Source organism: Lissotriton helveticus, chromosome 11 (genome assembly GCF_964261635.1).
Source record: "Lissotriton helveticus chromosome 11, aLisHel1.1, whole genome shotgun sequence".
Lineage (NCBI taxonomy): Eukaryota > Metazoa > Chordata > Amphibia > Caudata > Salamandridae > Lissotriton > Lissotriton helveticus.
Genome location: NC_136072.1, coordinates 953,572,395 through 953,598,372, shown reverse-complemented (window position 1 = coordinate 953,598,372; position 25,978 = coordinate 953,572,395).

Genomic DNA, 25,978 nt, shown 5'->3' with positions numbered 1-25,978 from the left:
CTAACCTCAATTTACAAGATGTGGAAATTAAGTGGTTTGGCCACAGAGGATTAAAATGTCACCAATTGATACCATTGGTGAAAACCTTTATGCATTTGCCAAAACCTGACCTGTTAATTGTGCACTGTGGAGGTAATGATTTGGGCACTTTGACTGGGGTAGGTCTGGAAATGCTTTTAAAGGACACCTTTGAGCAATTGATGGCACTTTTTCCTCAGACTGCCTTGGTATATTCAAATATATGCCAAAGACAGAAATGGAGGTGGTCGAACCAATTTTGTCCACAAATTGAGAAATCGAGGAAGCATGTAAACAAATCTGTTTCAGCTTACACGAGAGACCATGGAATGGGCTCCCTGTACAACAATAACTTGCGTTACTACATGCAAGATATCTACAGAGGAGATGGAGTTCACTTCTCAGATGAGGGCAACAGAGTTTTCACTCTGAATTTAAGAATGTGCATTGGTACCTACTTATAAGTACCTAAATGTACCATAAACCCAAAAGCTCTTCTCAGAGCTACCCTACATCTGATCACTCACAATTATTATTTTACTCTAACTTTTTTCACTAATTTTCAAGAAAGTACGCTCCCCAGAACGCTTCCCGGTTCGCGAACCGGGCGCACTCCACGCAAAAAAACTAAAAAAACTGTATATTTTTTTTTGCCCTGCGAGACCCTTTAAAAGCCTCCACATCAAACCTAGGGGGTCAGGGACGATCTACTATGCCCCCTTATGGTCATTTGCCCCTTCGCTTCGGCCTCCTCTTGTCTCTCGATCCTACCGAGAGACAAGATGGCGGCCGCTACGGACTGTTTGGAATGTTTACAGACGGCGAAAAACCAATCAGCTTCGCAAACCTCCGTAACGCGAAAAGTACGCGAAGCGGAGCGCTGTTACAGATATATATCTTTTTTTGAACGTTAATTTCTCAAAATCCACTGGAGCACATATATTGAGACCTAGCAAAGGCACATCGGGCTACCAGTCCCTACAATTTTGCCAAGTTTCGTGCAAATCCATTCAGCCGTTCGATTATTATTATTTTATTTTTTTTTGCCCCGCGGGGCCCTTTTAAAACCTCCACATCAAACCTAGGGGGTCAGCGAGGATCTACTATTCCCCCTTATAATCATTTGCCCCTTCGCTTTCGCCTCCTCTTGTCTCTCGATCCTACCGAGAGACAAGATGGCGGCCGCTACGGACTGTTTGGAATGTTGACAGACGCCGGAGAACCAATCAGCTTCGCTTCACAAAGCTCCGTTGCGCGAAAAGTACGCGTCCTGGGACGCTGCCAGGTCCGCTGTTACAGATATATATCTTTTTTTAAACGTTAATTTCTCAAAATCCACTGGAGCACATATATTGAGACCTACAAAAGGCACATCGGGCTACCAGTCCCTACAATTTTGCCAAGTTTCGTGCAAATCCATTCAGCCGTTCGGGCTAAAAGTGAGGCCAACCGCCCTATGGAAATTAACATGGGAAAAACGCGTTTTGGGACCCCCCTTTTTTCTCGGCCCCCCCTTGACGAACCCCCCCGAAATTTTCAGGGGCTGCTCAGAAACAAAATGTGCCATTTTCCTGAAAATTTCAGCCAATTCCGTCCTCAAACGCCAAAGTTATTAGACATAGAATTTTCAAAAATCCCATAGAGAAAAAATCCTAACTATATATACCTACTGGCGACCGCCAGTAGGTAATATATATATATATATATATATATATATATATATATATATATATATACATATATATATATATATATATATATATATATTCACTGAAAAAAACATAGGTTTCACACCAGTTATAGTTAGGTGGAAATTTTACTCGCATAAAACCATTGAAATTCCCACGTTATAGTTAGTTGGACTCACTATAACTTGCGCGTGCAATGCACTGCTGATGACGTCACATATTACATCACTCATGACATGGTCAGTGACATCACTCATGACATCACTGATGACATCTCAAATGACATCACTAATGACAACATCCTTGTGACAAAGTGGCAGACATCCTATCAGCATAAAATAACCTGTGACACACACATTCAAAAATAGAAACTAACATTTTCGTAAAAAAGGAGAAACCAATACCAATTACAACAACTTATTAGGTAATTCCAACATCTACATGCACAACCACTCATTCACCAACAGTTCTATATAGTCACTCATGCATGTACTTACTCATCATATGTACTCATATACCTATACATCCTGTTACACACTAATACTCATCCATATAGTTACTCACACACAAATTCACACATGCAAATAAACTATCAAAAAAACATTTACTTGATTATACTGGTATATACACACCACTACACATACTTCTACAGAAACGGAAACATATTTACTCTCTTAAACAATCAATTATAAAAACACACTCACTAACCCACCCATACACACAATAATCCACCCATACAGTCTTGCACACATGCTGTCTTTAAAATACATACAAATAGTGAGTCACTCATTCATGCATCTGTGCTCTAAGTAATATCCCCCACCGAACCATACAGACACTGATACTGATACTCAAAAAAACAACTAATAACCCATATACACACTCATGTAGCTACTCACCAACCCATGCAGCCACTTATACACAAAGTGAGACACAGATACAGATATTTAAATATTTAAACATTACTCACTAATATATGTATTCACTAAGATACATTTAATAAGTCAGTTAACCAATCAATTTTACACAAAAAAACATCCATTTAGACATTTATTTACCCATTTATTCTTTCATCAACCTTTAGATATACATATATAAAAAATATTTATTTTTCAGAAAGATACACATTCACTGGATGATGTCATCAGTGATGTCATTTGAGATGTCATCAGTGATGTCATGAGGGTTGTCACTGACCATGTCATGAGTGATGTAATATGTGACGTCATCAGCAGTGCATTGCACGCGCAAGTTATAGTGAGTCCAACTAACTATAACGTGGGAATTTCAATGGTTTTATGCGAGTAAAATCTCCACCTAACTATAGCTGGTGTGAAACCTATGTTTTTTTCAGTGAATTTAATAGGTTTTTTAAATGCTAATTCCTAACTATAACTGGTGTGAAACCTATGTTTTTTTCAGTGAATATATATATATTACCTCCTGGCGGTCGCCAGTAGGTATATATAGTTAGTATCGATTTCCATAGGGAAATTGCAACATTCTATTTGGAATAACTTTGGCGCCGGTTGAGGAATCAGCCTGAATTTATCGGCAACTTTGCCTCACGGCGCTCTGCTCCTTCCCTGAAAGTTTGGGGGGGATTCGTCAAGCAGGGGTAGAGATAAAAGGGGGGTCCCAAAACGTGTTTTCCCCATGTTAATTTCCACAAGGCGGTCTGTCGCACTTTTAGCTCGAACGGCTGAATGGATTTTCACCAAACTTGGCAAAATTGTAGGGACTGGTAGCCCGACGTGCCTTTGCTATGTCTCAAGATATGTGCTCCAGAGGATTTAGAGTAATTTAGGTTAAAAAAAATTTATATATCTGTAAGCGCGCCCCGGTGCGCGTACCGGGGAGCGCTCCGGGCGCGCCACGCGACGTGCGCACTGAAAGCTGATTGGCTTTCAGGTGACTGTAAACATTCGAAACAGTCCGCAGCGGCCGCCATCTTGTGTCTCGGTAGGATCGAGACACAAGAGGTGGTAAAAACAAAAGGGAAAATAATGAAAAAGGGGCAGTGTAGACCCCCCCCCTGACCCCCTAGGTTTGATGTGGGGGCCATAAAAGGGTTGCTCGGGTAAAAAAAATTGTTTTATTTTTTTTCGATTTTCACGGGGGGAGCGCCCGGTACGCCCACCGGGGAGCGTACCGGGGAGCGTACTTTGGTGAAAAATAGTGAAAATAATAATGTAAAATAATCATTTTGAGTGATTACAGGTAGGGTAGCTCTGAAAAGAGCTTTTGGGTTGTGTGGCCGTTTTAGGTACCTACAAGTACGTCCCACACACACCCACACGCACACAACCCTACACCCCACAGTCACGCACACCTTACACATGCACACCTCCACCCACACCCAAACACCCCACAGCCCTACACCGACACCTTATACATCAACACTCACAACCACACAACCCACACACCCAGACACACACACACACCTCACCCCCCCTCAACGCATACACACGCACACACAGATACCTCACAGACACACCTCACACATCCCACACACCTCCCCCGCCACACACACGCACACCTCACAGACACATCCACACATCCCACACATACACACGCATCCTATACACATACTCCCCACACCCACACACACCCCAAACACACCTCACAGACCCACACTTCCACCTACACCGAAACACCCCACACGCCCACACCCACACACACACTTTACACACCGACATCCTACACACCCAAACACCCCACAGCCCTACACCGACACCTTATACATCAACACTCACAACCACACATCCCACACACCCAGACACACACACACACCTCACCCCCCCAACACACACACACGCACACACAGATACCTCACAGACACACCTCTCACATCCCACACACCTCCCCCCCACACACACACGCACACCTCACAGACACATCCATACATCCCACACATACACACACATCCTATACACATACTCCCCACACCCACACACACCCCAAACACACCTCACACACCCACACTTCCACCTACACCGAAACACCCCACACACCCACACCCACCACACACAACCACATAGGTACCAATGCAGAGTCTTAAATTCAATGTACACCGTTTCCTCTGTAGATAATTTGCATGTCGTTATAGAAGTTATTGTGGTATATGGAATGCATACCATAGTCTGTCAGGAAAACATAAAGAACATGGAGGCAGGAGATGAAAAAGAGATGTCAAATACACTTTGGAGATAATATAGTGGGAGAAAGGAAGTATCTATGAGCAAATTTACTATGTAAAACAAAAGAGTTGCACAGTATACTATTAGTCTCACATTATATTATATTCATTTTGGTACTATTTCATTGATTACATATAAAAAAGAATAATGTCTGGAACAATTTTTAATTATTAAATATCAATTTATTGCTCTGATTTTTCAAAATTTATTAAGACTTCCAACATTATGTCGTCGGGAATGTCCTCATTTGGATTACATGATTCCATTTCTTCCACATATTTCAGAAACTCTTCATCAAGAGACTGATCCAAAAAATCTGAATCGTTATTCTCTTCCTCTGGGTTGTCCTGAAGATCAAGTTCGAATGAAATATTACATTTATTTTGATCTCCTTCCATTATGTTGCTGTGAATTGCATAAAAAACAAATATATCAGTAGAGATAGGGCACTGTTGGGTTTAAGTTCAGACAGGTAGTTTTGATTTTTTAACAGTGAAGTTATCTTTGGGCAGTGTATGGTATCAGGCTGGAAGTAGAAATATAAAAAAGTGTATGTGATGAAACCTAAGTAAATTCATAATTATACAAGACAAGCCTAAATCCATCCATAACTATAACAGAGAAGTCTATCTAAATCTATAACTATTACAGAGGGATAGTATATAACTATCAGAAAAAGTTTTCCATATTAACTTAAAGTGCACAATATACTTCAGTTTTTAAAATAACAACTTACCTTTAAAAAGAAGTTGAAGTTATTAGTGAAAATCCTTTTGAAATGTACACCAGGAAGTAGTAGTCAAAATGTCTGTGTTTCCCTCGCTTTCTTTATATATATTCAGGTACATAACCAATCAAATGTCAGGTAAAAAAAGTAGAAAATGAAAGTAACATTTTAATTGGTTGTCAATTCTAACACTTCAGATGTGTTTTTGTGAAGTAATTTACCTCAGGGTATTTAGAGAGGTCTACAGGCTAAATGGCTCAATGGAATTCCATCGAATTTGGGAAAATGGTAGGGATTGGTATGTAGTATGAGCTATTCTATATTTGGTGAAAGTGTCTCCAGTGGTTTTTATGTAAATTAACTTTTAACATTTTTGGGAGCGCTTCCCGGTGCGCGCCCCGGTACGCGTACCGGCAGCGCTACGGGAGTCCTCCATTTTGTGTTTCGGTAGATTTGAGACAGAAAATGGAGGACAAACAACGTTGGGAATGGGTATAAGGGGGCATCGTAGGCACTCCTTGACCCTCTAGGTTTTCTGAGGGGGTCTTAGGAGGCCGAAATAGGCAAACAAGAAAAAAAAAGTTTTTATTTTTCGCGGGGGAGCGCCCGGTACGCGCACCAGGAAGCGTACCGGGGAGCGTACTATAGTGAAAAATAGTGAAAAAAGTTAGAAAAAGATAATCATTTGGAGTGATCAGAGATAGGGTAGCCCTGAAAAGGGCTTTTGGGTTCTGTGGCTGATTTAGGTACCTACAAGTAGGTACCAATGCACAGTCTTAAATTCAGGAGGAATATTCTATTCCCTTCATCTGAGAAGTGCACACCATCTTCTCTGTAAATATCTTGCATGTTGTAACGCAAGTTGTTGTTGTATATTGAACCCATTCCATAGTCTCTCATGTAAGCAGAAACAGATTTATTCACATGTTTCCGTGCTTTTTCAAATTGTGGACAAAATTGGTTGGACCACTTCCATTTCTGCCTTTGGCATATATTGGAATATACCAAGGCAGTTTGTGGAAAAAGTGCCATCAATTGATCAAAGGTGTCCTTTAAAAGCATTTTCAGACCTACACCAGTCAAAGTGCCCAAGTCATTTCCTCCACAGTGCACAATTAACGGGTCAAGGTGTGGCAAATGCAAAAAGGTTTTCACCAATGGAATCAATTGGTGACATTTTAATCCTCTCTGGCCAATCCATTTGATGTTCACGTTTGATAAATCAAGGTTGTGAAAATTTCTGGTACTAGCATACCTTTGAGCCCAGTGGATATAGCTATGTCCAATAATCCAGACAGAATACATGGTGAGAGGAGATTCTGATGCAGTCAGATGAAGTGTGGAATAGAAATGGCAGTTGGAACAATAGGAGGTTGCAAAAAAAAACCTGTGGAGTTTCAGTGCTCTTGAATCACAAGCAATGATTGGTAGAATGAGATAGGTGAAAACTGAAAGTTAGGGTGCATGGTTGTGTTCTGTGTAAGAAGTAATTTGAATGGTTAAAAAAAGTCATTTAAAGAAACATGGCACCAGATAAGCTGGTGTATTTGCAGGTCAAACATCCTTGCAGAGGTGATTTGCAACATTGTAGAATAAACTCTTAACCCTGGCAGCTCAGTGAGGAGGGAGTTGCTATGGTAACAGGTAGAAAAGGCTGAGGGGGGAAGGGTGTTGGTTTGAAAATACAGAGGGAAGAGTTTTGATTGGTTACCATGAGCAATATGTGGGTAGAATTAGAGGTTTTCTGTGCCTTTATGGTTTGCAGTGCCTGGAGAACATACCTTTTACTCTGCTAAAGAAATATTGGTGTGTGTATCTGACACTGTTCTGAATCTCCTAAAGCATTTGTAAAGGTGAGTTATGATTCATTTAATATACATAGAGACTTGTATACTCTATGCAGAAGATTTGGAAGCAAATTGTGGTTTTTTAATGTTGCTTTGTGTCATGCTTTTTGATAATGCTTGGTAAAAAGTTTTTACTGCATAGAGGAATTGTATTTTGTAAAATTGTGAAGTTTTAGTAGTGATATGGAATGCTTTTATTTGGGACCTGTGCTGTGTTTTTTAAATGTGAAGTCAAAAACGATTTTGTGAAAAATGAATGGATTTTACATTTTTTAAAAGGAATAAAGAATGTGTGCATGTTTAAAGAAATATATTTGACTCTTTACAATGATGTTACCTGTGTTAACTCAGTGTAGGAAGCATATTGAGTTTGTTTGCATAGAGGAATTGTATTTTGTAAAATTGTGAAGCTTCATGTGCAAGATTTTGCCTCAGTCTTATACCTGCTGTGAGGCAGATGGTTGTAAATATGATCTGTGCTGTGTTTCCTAAATGTGATGTCAAAAACGATTTTGGGGAAAATAATTGGATTTTACATTTTTGAGTATAATGTGGCGCAAAGGTTTAAAAAATGACGCTTACATGCGTCACTTTTTAAATATGGGAAAAAAAGTACATGTTTGGGCTTTCCTGGGGAGCCTAGGTGGTGAGGATTGTATCTAAGTGTGCAGTGGACTAGGCTTCATGAAGCATATCCCTGTCTGCATTTTTAGACATAGGTGTCAATTTGACTCTTTACAATGATGTTAGCTGTGTTTTAAAACAGTGTAGGAAGCATATTGAGTTTGTTTGCATAGAGGAATTGTATTTTGTAAAATTGTGAAGCTCCATGAGAAAGCGTTTGCCTCACTCTTATTCCTGTTGTGAGGCAGGTGCAAGATTTTGCCTCAGTCTTATCCCTGCTATGAGGCAGATGATTGTAAATAGGATCTGTGCTGTGTTTCCTAAATGTAATGTCAAAAATGATTTTGGGGAAAATAAATGTTTTTTACATTTTTGAGTATAATTTGGCGCAGAGGTTTAAAAAGTGACGCATCTACCTACATGCGTCAATTTTTAAATATGGGGCAAAAAAGGTACTTGTTTGGGCTTTCCTGGGGAGCATAGGTGTTGAGGCTTGTGTCTAAGAATGCAGTGGACTAGGCTTCATGAAGCCTATCTCTGCTGCATTCTTAGACACAGGTGTTTTGAGGCAAAATCTTGCACTTGTCTCACAACAGGAATAAGACTGAGGCAAACGCTTTCTCATGGAGCTTCACAATTTTACAAAATACAATTCCTCTATGTAAACAAACTCAATATGCTTCCTACACTGAGTTAAAACACAGGTAACATCATTGTCAAGAGTCAAATTGACACCTGTCTCTAAGAATGCAGACAGGGATATGTTTCATGAAGCCTAGTCCACTGCACTCTTAGATACAAGCCTCACCACCTAGGCTCCCCAGGAAAGCCCAAACATGTACCTTTTTCCCCCGTATTTTAAAATTGACGCATGTAGGTAGATGCGTCATTTTTTAAACCTTTGCGCCATATTATACTCAAAAATGTAAAAACCATTTATTTTCCCCAAAATTGTTTTTGACATCACATTTAGGAAACACAGCACAGATCATATTTACAATCATCTGCCTCACAACAGGGATAAGACTAAGGCAAAATCTTGCACCTGCCTCACAACAGGAATAAGACTGAGGCAAACGCTTTCACATGGAGCTTCACAATTTTACAAAATACAATTCCTCTAAGCAAACAAACTCAATATGCTTCCTACACTGATTTAAAACACAGCTAACATCACTGTAAAGAGTCAAATTGATACCTGCGTCTAAGAAGGCAGACAGGTATATGCTTCATGAAGCCTAGTCCACTGCACTCTTAGACACAAGCTTCACCACCTACGCTCCCCAGGAAAACCCAAACAAGTACCTTTTTGCTCCATATTTAAAAATTGATGCATGTAGGTAGATGCGTCACTTTTTAAACCTCTGCGCCACATTATAATCAAAAATGTAAAAACCAATCATTTTCTCCAAAATCGTTTTTGACATCACATTTAGGAAACACAGCACAGATCCTATTTACAATCATCTGCCTCACAGCAGGGATAAGACTGAGGCAAAATCTTGCACCTGCCTCACAACAGGAATAAGACTGAGGCAAACGCTTTCTCATGGAGCTTCACAATTTTATAAAATACAATTCTATATAACTATATAACTCAATATTTTCTCGGGAAGCATAGGTGGTGAAGCCTGTGTATACGAGTGCAGTGGACTTAGACATAGGTCTGATCTTCTTTGTACTTGTGGACAGAGCTGTCTTCCACTATACTTTTCAATACAGGCCTCACCTTTTGTGCACCACTGGAGAATCCTCACCTGATCTGTAACCCTGTATAGATCGTTTGCTTTTTGTCATTGCTTTGTTGTTTGGTAATAGTGGTCTATAATGTGCTACTGTTTTTCTTTAACACAGATTGAAATCGTTATTTGAAGAAAAAGCAAAGATGCCCACAAAGGAAAGGACAAAGAAACAACGTAACCGGGAAAAATAAAAAACAGCAACGGAATTACAGCATTCTTCCACAAAAGATACTTCAAAAAACAGGAACAAAGCTCCTGGTAAGACAACTAAGTCTTATTTACGTAACATATGCACATACAAAAAAAATTGATGGACACCATGTAGAAAAAGAAAATGAGAGAGTAAAATTGAAAAGGAAGGAGAGAACTTCAAAGAATCCTAAAACTGGAGAAGGAGAGAATAATATGTATAGGAATAGAAGGCAGAATCAGTTTAGAGACATTCGTAGACGAATGTTTCGCAATAGAGTGGTTTTAAATTTGTTAAAAAACATTAGGAAAGGTAAACAGAGAGCTGTTTTTTATAAGAAAAAGAAAAGTGTAGAGAAGATTGTTGATCAGGCTTTTGAAGTTAAGAGAAAATTATTTATTTTAATAATCAATAGAATTAGGACACTTAATAAGACAATTGATGTTTTCAAATCAAACAGTAGATGGAAAAGAGTAATTAATCGGACTAATTTTTGTAAAGTTTTTTCTGGAGAATGGATGCACAGTTCAAGTTGTGAGCCATTTTTTAATGAGGAGAGTTACTTCCAGGAGAATGATTTAGTGCATGCAGTTGACACCAGTGGTCGAGCGTATGAAGTGAAAGACGGTTGTCCGATTGAAAAAGAGAAACTTGTGCCTAGAGAACCAGAAGAGGTGTTATCTGATGGAGTTTTAGGGAGACGTACTAAGGGTCCAGTGTACACTTGGAAGTGTAGTAGTATTTGTAGTGTGCGACAGGAATCAATTGAATTGTTTTGTAATTTCTTACGTACATATAGTAAAAAAAGTATAAAGCAGAAAGTGAAGTTGTTGCAAGACTAAGATCCTTGCAGAGTGAGAGGAATCACAGGTTTGCAAGGCCATTCACTGGCTTGTCTTTCTAGAAAAGTCTGTCAGAGTGTTTTTCATCATTTTAGGATGTTAGCAGTGCATCATACCAAAATGAGGAAATTAGTGAGAATGTTGTATTATGCAAAAAATCCAGCACTTAAGCTTAAACAATTAAACAGTGCTCTTTTGCATGGAACAGAATTAGATGTGAAGAAGATTTGTGAAGAAATTGAGATTTGTTATTTTCGTGAACAAGAGGACAGTGCAGAAATTGAGACAGCAATTCAAGGTAATGTGGAAGACAATGTACAGATTTTGAATACAGAAAAGTTTGAGCAGGAAATTACCAGGTTTAAGGTGAAATCAAGTGAAAGGCCAAATTTTACTTGTGTGTGTTGTCGACGAAGTCATTATAAGATTCAGACTAGGTTAGTTGATTTATATGCAAAAAGTGAAAAGATGGATAATTATGAGTGGAAAGATTTAGCAACTTATTTGTGGGTGGAGAATTCTTTTGATTTGAGTTCTGATCAGCGTATTTGTAAATATTGTTATGACAAATTAAATCAAAACAGAATGCCTGCTAGAGCTGTTCATAATAATCTGGAGTTGATAGACATTCCCCGTGAATTGATGGATTTAAATACATATGAGTCTATTTTGATTCAATGTGTCCATCCTTTGCAGGCAATTGTTCGCATGGAGCTTAAGATAGGGAAATTGCCTCCTACAGATTTGCAGAGAGGATTAAAGGGAAGAGTTGTTTATTTGCCCCTAGATTTAAAAAAAAATATTGATACAATTGGTATAGAAAAGTAGAAGAGGAACCTTTAGTTATTCTAGTTAATGGGGTTCCAACAAAGAGTAAAAAAATCTGGCAAGATTTAGTGGATGTTAGGAAAGTCAAAAAGGCAACGTTGTATTTAGTCAAAAACAATGAGTACTACAAAGATGTATGTGTTGCAGCAGAGGAAACAGCTGCAGATGAAGACAGTGATTGTTCAGGCGGCCAAATTGAAAAAGTTGATGTGTCTAGAAGTGAAGAAATATATGAACATTATACTGTTCATCCTTTGCATTCCAAAGAAGTAATGGGGAATGCAATTGAACTGTTTCAAATGAAAACAGCAAAAAGAAGTCCCATTAGTGTATGGGAAGAAAGTTTGGAAGCTCATTGTTTTCCACAGCAATTTCCAACAGGTCGAGGTGGACGATATGACGATCGACCACTTCAAATTCCTGCATCTGAATATCGAACTGTAAGATTATATGCTGAAGATGCAAGGTTTCGTCAATGCATTCCCTATTTGTTTCATCTACTGTATGAAAGTGACTTGTCTGGGCTTTCTTATGCAGTAAACCATATTCTGAAAAGTGGAGCACATCTACAAAATGTTTTGGCGAGGGACTTTATGGAGAAAGTGAATCTGCAAGATAATATTTTAGAATCTCACCTAATCAATCTCATGGCATGTCAGCGTGGTACAAATGAGTATTGGTACCGTCGCCATGGGGAATTGAAATGTATGCTAAGAAACTTAGGAACTCCTACATGGTTCCTCACTCTTAGCTGTGCCGAGTATGCATGGGAGGACTTACTTCAATTTCTACGAGAGGCCAATGCTAATATCCAAAATATAGAATTCAAAACACCTGGAGAACTGTGTTCTTTGGATCCAGTGAATGTATGCAGATATTTCAATCATAGATTTGAAGCTATGATGTCTTTTATTACCAACAAAAAAAATCCTCCCCTTGGAGAGGTTTTGGATTTCTTTTGGAGAAAGGAGTATCAAGCGAGAGGTGCTCCTCACAGACATATGTTGTTATGGATTAAAGATGCACCCAAATTTGGAACAGATTCAGATGAGACAGTCATGAGTTTCATTGAAGAGTATTCAACATGTGCTGTTCCGAAAACTACGGAAGAAAACAGTTTAAGGCAACAAGTTTTACGCTTTCAATCCCATCGTTGTGGAAAGTACTGTCGTCGAAAATTCAGAAACAAGGACAAGTTCTACACAAAATGTCGTTTCGCTTTTCCACGACTAGTGATTTCTAAAGGAAGAGTAAATAATTTAATGTCTTCTCTGCGACATACTGTGACGAGGAAATCACCAAAAAATACATACAATTTAAAAAGAGACGAAGAGTCCAAGTACATCAACGACTACAATCCAGTGATTTTGTCCATGTGGAAAGCTAACGTGGATATTCAATTCGTTGCTGACAACTCTATTGCTGTAGCTCGATATGTGACGTCTTACATTACAAAAAAAGAAAAGACAGAACTGAAGGAAATGTGGGAGGACATTTCACATGAAAAGAGTCTAAGCAAGAAATTGTACAGTTGCAGTCTGAAGATGTTGTCGCATCGAGAAATTGGAGCATATGAATGTTCTGATCGATTGTCATCAGCAAGTCTCTATGCCAAATCTAGAACCATCATTTGGGTGAGTCTAGGTCTTGCTGCAACACGAAATCGAGTTTTGAAATCTGTACAAGAGATAGAGTATTTGGCGGGGAAAGAACCAGAAAGTACAGATATTTTGAAGACAAACATGTTGGATACATACTATCCAAATAGAAGTCATCACCTTGAGCACGCTTGTCTCTATGAAGTTCTGCAAAGATATATTTATAAGAGGAACATCAGAGAAGATATCAATAATGGAATATATAGAGTCATTGGATGTGAAGGATGTCTAGTGAAACAGAAAAAAGGTCATTTGATTAATCATCGCAAATTGAGTTGTGATAATCCAGATAAAAGAGAATTTTATTATTTGGCTCTTTTGCAACTGTTTAAACCATGGCGTGAAGAAGAGGAACTTCTTGGAGATTTTCTCTGTTATGAAGATTCCTTTAATGCAACGAAGGATACCATAGAATGTCCTGTTTTTCCAAATTATCTGCAAAAGTTGAATGAAGAAATAGAGCAAGAAGCCACAATTGCTGCAGAGATTGCGAGAGACAGTTCTCAAGGTAGTCAGAGTTCTGCTTCATTGAGTCAGGATCCACTAGGAGGACCAATTATCCAAAATGAAGCTGCTACTGCCATGGATGAGGTGGAAAGAGCTATGGAACAAGCTCAAGATGATGTAGTTAACTTAGAAGATTTGGTGAAACAACTAAACCTTGAGCAGAAACAGATATATGACGAAGTCACAGAACAGATTGAACATGGATTCAGTCATGAGAAAAAAGAGTGCTCATGTACATCATTTAAGCCTGTCCAACTGTACATGAGTTGAGAAGCGGGAACTGGAAAAAGTTTTCTGATTAAAGCCCTTGCAACTTATCTGCAGAAAAGGACTGAATCACCGCTGTCTTGTGTTGTTACCGCTCCAACTGGGCTGGCAGCACATAACATTAAAGGGATTACTTTACATCGTTTACTGATGCTGCCAGTGGAGCATGATAACAAATTGGAGTATCACAAGCTATCTGGAGATGCGTGTTCCGAAGTTTCAAGAGTCCTGAAGAAAATGAAACTTCTTATCATTGATGAAGTAAGCATGGTGTCAAATATAATGCTTGCTTTTGGGCATTTGAGAATGCAAGAAATTCATAGAACAGACTATGATGTCTTATTTGGAGGAAAACATATTATTGTTTTTGGAGATCTTCTGCAGTTGACTCCAGTGAAAGGACAACCTGTGTTCAAAATACTCACTCATGAAGATACCAGGAAGTGCCTAGGAAGCATTGGAAACGTTAATATATGGTTAAACTTCAAATATGCAGAACTGATTCAAAATATGCGGCAGGCAAAGGATGAAGATTATAAAAATATTCTACAAGATGTAAGGATCGGAAAAGTAAGTCAGCAAGGGAAAGAAGCTTTACATGCACGATTAATTTCAAATTTGTACCCAAATGAAAACATTCTTCCAGAGTATATTTTTAAGAAAATTAATGAGAAGAAATCTGGCATATGTTTGATGCCAACTCTGAAAGAATGTTCCATGTTCAACAACAAAATGTTACAGTTAGAAAATGAAGAGATAGTGAAACTGGAAGCTATTGATAAAATAGAGCATATGGGAGCAACAATTATTTTGTCTGAAAATTTGAAATCAAAATTGGATTCCTTAGAGAAGACTATATCTAAAACTGCTGGTTTTGAAAAGACTCTGAATGTGTGTTTGAATTGTCGTGTCATTTTAAGAAGAAATTTAAATGTTGAAAGAGGTCTGGTAAATGGAGCAATGGGTTATGTTGTTGTTTTTGTGAATTACAAAAATAGAGATGGAATTGAAATTTTAAAAATTAAATTTGATGACATTGATGAAATAGAACAAATTTGTCGTTGTTCAGCTAGATTTTTGCTCGTGAAAGACTTATATGTTCGCCGAAAACAGTTTCCTATTTGTTTGGCATATGCGGTGACAATTCATAAGTCTCAAGGTTTAAGTGTAGATAGCGCTTTGGTGAACATTGGAAGTTCTGTGTTTAAAGAGGGTATGGCATATGTGGCATTATCACGAGTCAGAACTTTATCAGGATTGTACTTGATTGAGTGTGATGAAACAAAGATTTGTGCTGATCTAGATTGTGTTAAAGAATACAATAGGTTAAGCAGAGAGTATGCTCCACATTTGCCTCAATATCCTCTGATTGAAAAACGTGTGGTAGGCCGAAAAAGAAGAAATAAGAGTAATTGCAGTGAGGTAGTAGCAAAAAGACAAAAAGTAGATGAAACTGTAATTGTAAGGAGAAGGAAAAAGGATTCTGTTATGGATGGTGTTGGATTTCAGTTTGAAAACAGTTCTGGTGTCAACTGCTATGCTAATGTAGTAGTTAATGTTGTTTTTTTTCTTCAAAATTTACAAAAACAGATTGTCGAAAATCGGACACAAACATTGTGCTGTTTATTGAATTCTGTGTTAGAGAAATGTAATAGTGATAGAGCAAAAATAGAAAGTGTTACAGAGATTAGAAATCTTCTAGACATATGTTCAGGTCAAAATCAATTTTCACAGAATATTCAGCAGGATTGTCAGGAATTTTTAATGTATATGTTTGATGTATTGCAAGATGAAGGAGTAGATATAAAAAATCTTTTTAACCTTTCTTATCAATGGCAACATGACTGTGATAACTGTGCTTCATCAAGTACTACTAGAATAGACTCTGAAAGATTTATATATTTGACTTTACCAGACTGCAAATCAGTGCCTTTTAATAATCTAGTTAAAGCAGCGGATCACAATATGGTGTGTACCCAATGTAAGTCTGCAATGCTGTCCACATTATTTCTACAAAATTATGGTCACTCTGTTATTTTAATGTTCCAACAATGTAGACCTGATGGAACTAAATTGACAACTTCTATTAAAAATTTTGTGGCTTCTCAGTTATCGATATCAGGAAGAACCTTTGCAACCGTAGCTATTATTTTTCATGACGGTCCTTCTACAACATCAGGACATTACACATGCTATTTAAAAACTTCTAAAGGTTGGACCCAATGTAACGACACTCATTTGACTTTCAAACAACGTTTGCCTTTTGGCTTTATAAATTCATACCTAGTGTATTTACAGCCAAAATTTAGGTAAAGGTAATTGGCCTATGAAGACGGGAGGAGTACTGATATATACTCATACATCTGACACTATTTGGCCAAATGGAAAGGTGCAGGAATGAGTAAAGAGTCATGACTGAAAAAAAGGAGTATATGAAAATATTGAAAATATTTCAGATGTTTTTGGAGTTTTTCTTCTAGAAAGTCGATGAAATGGATTTTTTACTGAACAGCAAAGTACTTTGCAATGAGAAAAGGACCTCCATGATATACTATTTGGCCTCAAGGAAAAGTAAGTCAATCAAAGATTAGTGTACATTTGTCATTTGTCAGTATCTAAGGTTTTTTTTAAAACACAATCTTTTAGATTGTGTTTTTTTCCCGCTGTCATATGATGAGTAATTTGAACTCACTGTTTTAAGTGAAATTCAATATATTCTGAGAACAGCAAAAATAAACTATGTAACATGTTGTACAAGTTATTCTATACTTTGGATTGTGTAAATTAAATTGTATTCCCATTCTCTGACATCCACTCTCCCTCGCTTATCTTTGTTTGCTCCTTACTTTTGACCTCTTCTCTCTATTTTTTGTTCACTACTTCTCTGTGCTCAGTGCCTCACTCTACTTGTGTTATTTTCACTTGTGTTTATCTACCTTCTATCATTTCTTTTACAACAACTTCACTGCTCCTCTCTCATCGTTCTTCATCCCATTTCTTTTACTCTGGTTCCGTTACTATCCATCATTTGTTTGCTTTCAATGTCCTTCTCTTTACTTTCATCACTAAATTTTTTCTCTCAGTACCACTGTTTTAGTCGTCTTCTCCTCTCTTTCCTTTTTTTTGCTCACTTACTTTTTTTCTTTTCTCACTCATTGTACTCCACCTCACTCAGTTTTTCTCTTAGTGAGTCTACCTTATAACTTCCTCAGTCCATTTCCTTCAATTGTTGTATATTATTCTGTCTCCCTTCATCCTTTCACTCTATGACTGTTCTTCACTTACTCTCAGTTATCTTTTATTCCTCATTCTTCTAAATACATCCTTAATTAGACTGTTTTCTGTCTCAGTCGTTATCTTTTTACTTACTTCTGTTTCCTGATTTAGTTTTGCTAACTCACATTGTTTTAGTATCTTTCTTACCTTCAGTTCATTTCTCTGTTCTTCTCTCTTTTTTTCTTAGTGAATCTATATGCCTTACTCTTTGTAATTTGCTCTCCTTCTATTTCTTTTTCCCTCTTGTTGTCCTTCTTCCTTAGTTTATTTCCCTTTCTGTGTTCTTCACTCTAACTTTATTTCTAAATAGAGTGCTATGATGTTTTAGCTCTTCATTTGTATCTTTTAATTTAAAATACATATTTTGCTAATTATAACTTATTTTTTCTTCTCTCTTTCACAGATACCAACTGTAGTAAAAAAAATTAAAGTTACATTTATTATATGGTAAGTATGACTAAAACAATGTAGTTTGTTATCACCCTTTGCTTTAAGGTCACTAACATTTTCTCAATCTAAAGAGACAACAAGCAGGGTAGTGGTGTCCCTCATAGGAGGGGTATCCGCACATTCACAAATATATTTGTAGTTCACAAGAAAAATAAAGGACAAAAATTATTAAACTAGTATCATCAAACTAGCGGAGTGCAACAACAGCCAATGTCACTCACTACCAAGGGTGACAGATGAGTTGGGAAAGAAAAATTTTCTCAACATATAAGTATCATAAAGAAATGGCTGTGTCAAGTGTGCACCATCCTAAGAATCAATATCACAAGGCTGCAATCTGATAATCACATTCGGACAATGACATTGAGTAATACAGGACACAAGAAATGGTCGCAATCCCTCGTAGTTAAAGAGTCTTCTCTGTCTTTTTATTCTTCAATACATCATACAGAAAACAGCAGCTTCAATTCATAAAACAAGGAACAGCCAATCTACCTCACTCCTGTGTTTTTACTCTGCTTCTCTCACTTATTCTTATTCTCCATGTTTACTCCCCTTTCCCTATTTACCCTCTCATATTCAACTTCTTTTGATCCCTATTCTTTACTTCACTTACCCTCTGTTCCCTTCCTTTGCTTCTTCACTCATTCTCTTTTTCTTAATTATTTACCTTACTCCTACACATATACCTCATCCCCCTCCCAACACATACACACACCTGTAACATACACCCCACACCCCACACACACACCACACACATACACAAAAAAAACCTCCCACACACACTCCTCAAAAACACACACACATTCCATACACACACATACATCGAACACATATACACCCCACACTCATACACTTCTCACACATATTTTACACACCCTCATCTCTACCCACACCAAAACACTCCACACAACCACACCCACAGACACACCTTACACACCCACACTCCGACCTACACCCACTGACTCCCTGTAAGTCACACACACTGCATTACTTATCTTTTTTTGCTGTTTTACTCAAGCCCATTCAGGTACTGTTTCCTTTACTCTCTTTGTCCTGTCTCTTTGTCACTCACCATGTGTTATCCTAATTCAATATTTCTCCCTCTTTCACCCCTCTTTACTTATACTATGGGTAGCGCACCGGGGAGCGTAACAAGGGGAAAACCAAGAGAAACAGTAAAATAATATTTTAGAGTGCAATGAGGTAGGGTAGCTGTTGTGTTGTGTGGGTGATTTACTTACTGCACTCCTTCCACTCCTTTTCTCAGTCCCTCTGTTCTCATAGTTCCTCACTCCCGTTCACTCAGTCCGTCTCTCTTACTGTAATTGTCTCTGTTTCTTCACTCTTTCACTATTTGTTCATTATGCGTTCTCCCTGAAGTTCAAGCACACTACGTTATTTACATTTCTTTGCTGCTTCAATTATTCCATTTCTGTTACTTCTTCTTTTCTTCTTTCATTTTTTTCTCTCTGTCAATCCACATGTTTTAACTTTAGTCGATTTTATCCATCTTATTTCATCCCTCTTTAGTTATGCACACTACTTTTTTCTCTCTCTCCCTCACCAGTGTTATTTAAATCTGGTTCCATTATTACCTTTTATTTGTGCATCATTTTTTCTCTTTCCTTTTACTCTTTACAGCCACTCACATTCTTCATGTGCCTCTGCTTTAGTATTCTTCTTCTCTCTTTCTTTGTTTCACAGCCTTATATTTTTTTCATTTTCTCTCTCTCACTTTCTTATATCTTTTACACTGTTTTACTATGTATTACACAGTACCTCTGTGTTGCTCTCTATTGCTGTCTGTCTCTTAACATTACTCTCTCTTTCTCTTTCTCTTATGCTCTTCTTCTCTTGTTTTTTTTTGTTTGTTTTTTATTGCGCTAACGGGGCGCTCTCCGGTGCGCGCACCGAGAAGCGCACCCATGAGAAAAATGAAGTCAAGAGTGCTAAAAATGTTAGTAATTTTTTTAAAATGGGAAGTAGTTCTGAAAATAACTTTTTTTATGTTTTTGTTGTTTTATATTTTTTTTATTTTTCTGAACATTTTTTGTTGTATTTTTTTAACAATTTTATGGTTTTTTTTGGTTTTTTTTGGGGGGAACAATGAAAAACAGGCATTAGAAAGGGCTCAACAGAGCAAAAAAATGTTTTACTTCTTGGGGCGTTTTGAGCACTTGTGGTTTTCAAATGCTCTATTAATTAAAATGATACTCATATTCCCATATGAAATTAGTTCACCACAATAAATGCACACTAGCTTCATGTGCACAAAATTCTGTTGAATATTTGGGACCGTCTCCCTCGCCTCTGGTCCCGATAGAGTTTGCTGTGACGATGTACTGGCCACAGGAGTTCGTGGGTTATCCTGGAGGTGACGCAGCTCAGCAGCGCTGTAATTGATTGGATGCCACCTCTGCATGTGGCGGTGCATGGTATAGTTTCCAAAACTATACTTTTTGTTTGTACCTCTAGACAAAACATCTTTGCAAATGAGGCATGTCACATATCGGGCATTGACCTTTTTTTGGTCTCGAGGATAAGAAAAAAATTGCCATATAAAATTGGTTATGTGGTGGGATTTCCGGGGCTCTTCACGCAAGAACTGCCTCGGCTCTACGTCCTCTTCCTCTTCTTCTTCCTCTTCCTCTGGGTTTGGAAGGAACTGTGGAGGTGGTCCTTCTTTCCTAGGTGGTTGTGGTGGCGGTAGGGGTCCACCAGCTGCAGCTACTACAGATGTCATTATTTTAACAAGCAGAAACAGGTCTTCCTCTCACAAAGATGAAAGTCAGAGTGAGGAAAAAGGAGGGGTTTTCATCATTTGGGAAAACAAATAGTTCTAAACCAATGAAAAGTGTTATTTACAGGTCACATGACCTGTTACGCTTACGTTACGCGTCCCGCTCCGCGCCCGGAGCGCTTCCGGTGTGCTGCGCTTCGCGCCTCGTTCGCGCACCGGAGCACTTGCGAGTGCGCTAACGCGGCGCATCATAAGACGTATTACGCGGCAACGCGATACGTCGCACTTACGCGACGCGTCACGATGTTGTTCTCGAATGCGGCAGTTGTGCAAACGGAACGTTTCCCAGTGCGCGGACCGGGTCGCGGCATAAAATTGAGCTAACGAGAAGCTACCCGGTGCGCGGACCGGTAGCAAAACTAAACAAAAAAAAAAAAAATTATATACATAAAAAAATTATATTAAATACATATAAAATATATTTTTCCTTTAAAAGAAGAATACATTTAACAGCTTTTAATATTTGCTATTAAAAAACCATTGAAATTCACTGAAAAAACCATAGGTTATAGACCATATATAGTTAGGAATTAGCATTTATAAAACCTTATTTTACTCACACAAAACCATTAAAATTTGCATATATAGTTAGTTGCACTAACTATATATTTCGCGCACCCGCAATCCACTGCTGATGACGTCACATATTACATCATTCATGACATGGTCAGTGACATCACTGATGACATCACTGATGACTTCTCAAATGACATCACTGATGACATCACTGATAACAACATCCAGTGACTGTATGTTTCTGTAAAGTTTAAATATGTCTTACATATTGAAGAATGAGTGGATGTATAAGTGTCTGGATGAAGGATTTAGTAGGTGCATGACTGACTGTATGAGTGAGTGATTAAATGTGTCTCACTGAGTGCATGGGTTAGTGACTAAACTGTCTTAATTTGTGCATCATTATGTCTGTTGTTCTGTAAACTGCTGCATGTGTTGATCAGTAGCTATATGAGTAACTATATGGGTTATTGATTGGTTGCCCAAGTATTTGTATGGGAGACTGAGTGTGTGTGTGGGTGGTTGGGAGGTGTATGACTCTGTGCATAGATGTGTGAGCAGTTGATTCACTAGATGTAAGGGTTCAAAAGTGCATGTGGAAACAGCTGTATGGGCGGTTAACTGTGTGCATGAGTGTATTGGTGAGTGAATGGATATCTCAGTGCTACATGTCAAAGTAAGAACATATGTAAAACACAGTATATGTGAGAGTTGACATATATAAATAACTGTGCATAAGAGCCAGTGAATGTGTGAGTGGCTGTATGGATCATTCTGAAATTGTATCAGGGATTGTATAAGAGAGTAAATATGTGTTGGTATCTGTTTGAATAAGTAAGGTGTGTATAACTGTATAGTTGAGGAAATGGAGGTGTGATTGATTCTTTGCATGACTGACTAGGTGTGTGAGTAACTCCATGGATGAGTGACAGTCTGTGAGTGTCTGTTTACACTGAGTGTATATAAGGTTATATTAGAGTCTGAAGAAGTTCATCGTATTATCACATGAATGATGTCATCAGTGATGTGATCAGTCATGTCAAATGAGATGTCATCAGTGATGTCATCAGTGATTTCATTTGAGATGTCATCAGTGATGTCATCAGTGATGTCACTGACCATGTCATGAATTATGTAATATGTGACGTCATCAACAGTGGATTGCGGGTGCGCGAAATATATAGTTAGTGCAACTAACTATATATGCGTATTTCAATGGTTTTGTGTGAGTAAAATAAGGTTTTATAAATGCTAATTCCTAACTATATATGGTCTATAACCTATGTTTTTTTCAGTGAATTTTCAAGGGTTTGTAAATGCTAATTCCTAACTATATATGGTCTATAACCTATGGTTTTTTCAGTGAATATATATATATATATATATATATATATATATATATATATATATATATATATATATAAAATTTCTATGGCAAAACGAAACCCCTCATTTTGTTCCTTTTCAAATTAAATGTATTAAGTGTTACCACTTTATTCCAATCAAGATGACTTCAGGTGTGCCATACTTTTGTCATAAGTAAGACTGTTAGCGTTCTAGTTGTTCTTTAGAACACTCTGGGACATTCTGTCATTGGGCTATAGTTGGGCTACATCTGGCTGATATTTGGGCTACATTTGGGCTCTTTTGTCTCTGGTGGCCATCTTGGGAGACTGCATATCAGAATTTTTTTAATGAAATATAAGAGGATTTGAGAAGTCACTCAAAATGTGCCCTAATTTTTCTTTCTTCAGCACTAATCATAATTTCTATGGCAAAATGAACCCCCTCATTTTGTTCCTTTGCAAATTAAATGTTTTAAGTGTTAACACTTTATTCCAATCAAGATGACTTCAGGTGTGCCATACTTTTGTCATAAGTAAGACTGTTAGCGCTCTAGTTGTTCTTTAGAACACTCTGGCACATTCTGTCATTGGGCTATAGTTGGGCTACATCTGGCTGATATTTGGGCTACATTTGGTTTTTTGTGTCTCTGGTGGCCATCTTTGGGCTACATTGGGCTACATTGGGCTACATTGGGCTACATTTGGGCTCTAACATATATATAGCCCAATGTAGCCCAATATATATTTGTTATAAGTTAATTTTCGTAAAAACCACTGGAGCATATATCTTGAGACATAGCAACGGCACATCGGGGTACCAGTCCCTACAATTTTGCCAAGTTTGGTGGAAATCCATTCAGCCGTTCGGGCTAAAAGTGAGTCCAACCGCCCTATAGAAATTAACATGGGGAAAACACGTTTTGGGGCCCCCCTTTTATCTCGGCCCCCACTTGACGGATCCCCCAGAAACTTTCAGGGAAGGAGCGGAGCGCAGCGAGGCAAAGGTAAGGAAAATTACAGGCAGATCCCTCATTCGGTGCCAAAGTTATTCCCAATAGAATGTTGCTAGTTTCCTATGGAAAACGATCCTAACTATAACTACCTACTGGTGACCGCCAGTAGGTAATATACATATATATATATTCACTGAAAAAACCATAGGTTATAGACCATATATAGTTAGGAATTAGCATTTACAAAACCTTGAAAATTCACTGAAAAAACCATAGGTTATAGACCATATATAGTTAGGAATTAGCATTTAAAAAACCTTATTTTACTCACACAAAACCATTGAAATTCCATATATAGTTAGTTGCACTAACTATATATCGCGCACCCGCAATCCACTGCTGATCATGTCACATATTACATCATTCATGACATGGTCAGTGACATCACTGATGACATCACTGATGACATCTCAAATGACATCACTGATGACATCACTGATGACAACATCCAGTGACTGTATGTTTCTGTAAAGTTAAAATATGTCTTACATATTGAAGAATGAGTGGATGTATAAGTGTCTGGATGAAGGATTTAGTAGGTGCGTGACTGACTGTATGAGTGAGTGATTAAATGTGTCTCACTGAATGCATGGGTTAGTGACTAAACTGTCTTAATTTGTGCATCATTATTTCTGTTGTTCTGTAAACTGCTGCATGTGTTGATCATTAGCTATACGAGAGGCTATATGTGTTATTAATTGGTTGCCCAAGTATTTCTATGGGAGATTGAGTTTGTGTGGGGGTGGCTGGAAGGTGTGTGACTCTATGCATAGATGTGTGAGCAGTTTATTCACTAGGTGTATGAGTTCAAGAGTGCATGTGGAAACAGCTACATGGGCAGTTGACTGTGTGCATGAGTGTATTGATGAGTGAATGGATATCTCAATGCTACATGTCATAGTAAGTACATATGTAAAACACAGTACATGTGAGAGTTGGCATATATAAATAACTGTGCATGAGAGCCACTGAATGAGTGAGTGGTTGTATCGATCATTGTGAACTTGTATCAGGGATTGTATAAGAGAGTAAATATGTGTTAGTATATGTTTCAATAAGTAAGGTGTGTTTAACTATATAGTTGAAGAAATGGAGGTGAGATTGTTTCTTTGCATGACTGACTGGGTGTGTGAGTAACTCCATGGATGAGTGGCAGTGTGTGAGTGTCTGTATACACTGAGTGTATCTAAGGTTATATTAGAGTCTGAAGAGGTTTATCGTATTAGCACAAGAATGATGTCAAATGAGATGTCATCAGTGATGTCATCAGTGATGTCATTTGAGATGTCATCAGTGATGTCATCAGTGATGTCACTGACCATGTCATGAATGATGTAATATGTGACATGATCAGCAGTGGATTGCGGGTGCGCGATATATAGTTAGTGCAACTAACTATATATGGAATTTCAATGGTTTTGTGTGAGTAAAATAAGGTTTTTTAAATGCTAATTCCTTACTATATATGGTCTATAACCTATGGTTTTTTCAGTGAATTTTCAAGGTTTTGTAAATGCTAATTCCTAACTATATATGGTCTATAACCTATGGTTTTTTCAGTGAATTTCAATGGTTTTTTAATAGCAAATATCATAAGCTGTCGAATGTCAAGTACGTGGTAAGTGAAATTTTTTTCGTGTTTATGCACACTGATCTGCTTTGAATGGTGCCCCCCCCTCATTTCTATTAGGAGTACTCTCTCTTTGCAGATAGTGAAAGGTAGTTAACGCAGGCCTTTGCCCCCGTTGTAATCCGTCGTGCCTGCTTCTCTCTCCATTTGATTGATTGTTATCCAAGTATTTACTATTTTAGAATTAGTTCTCTTTGGTTCATTCTCTATTTACAAACAAACACAGAGTCGCAATACTCTGTTTAGTCTTTGCAGATAACGAAAAATCGTGTAAAAAAAAAGAAAAGGAATCGAGCAAAATCAGTAGGCCACTAATGGGATCTCTTTTTGACCTCGCTAAAATAGAAACATTAGGAACAACCCCTCATGACAAATACAAAACTAGTGAGATGAACTGAACTCCACACAATGATGGCTGCAAAACAGCTCGGCTCCGCCACCCACCCCGCCCAAAATAACGATAAAGAGCGGCTGCCATGATTGGTTGCGGAATGGCCACGACGGAGCTACGAAATGGTGCTGCTCTCATGCTAACCCCAGCTTCAGTCTGAAACATCCAGAAATACTGTAGACTACCAATTCGATCAGTTCCGGTAGCGCCCCAATGTAACCCGGTAGAGAAGAACTAGCCCTCCCCTCTTTGACTGATGGTTCTTGTTGCCTGTCCCTTCTGTTGTCATTTAACAGAACTATTTAGCCTGCTGAAAGGGGTTGTGTTTCGACCGCTGGTTGGTGGAGACATTTTGACTATATTCTGGACCTGCGTTGTCGCGTAATGCGTCATATGACGCGCCGCGTTAGCGCAT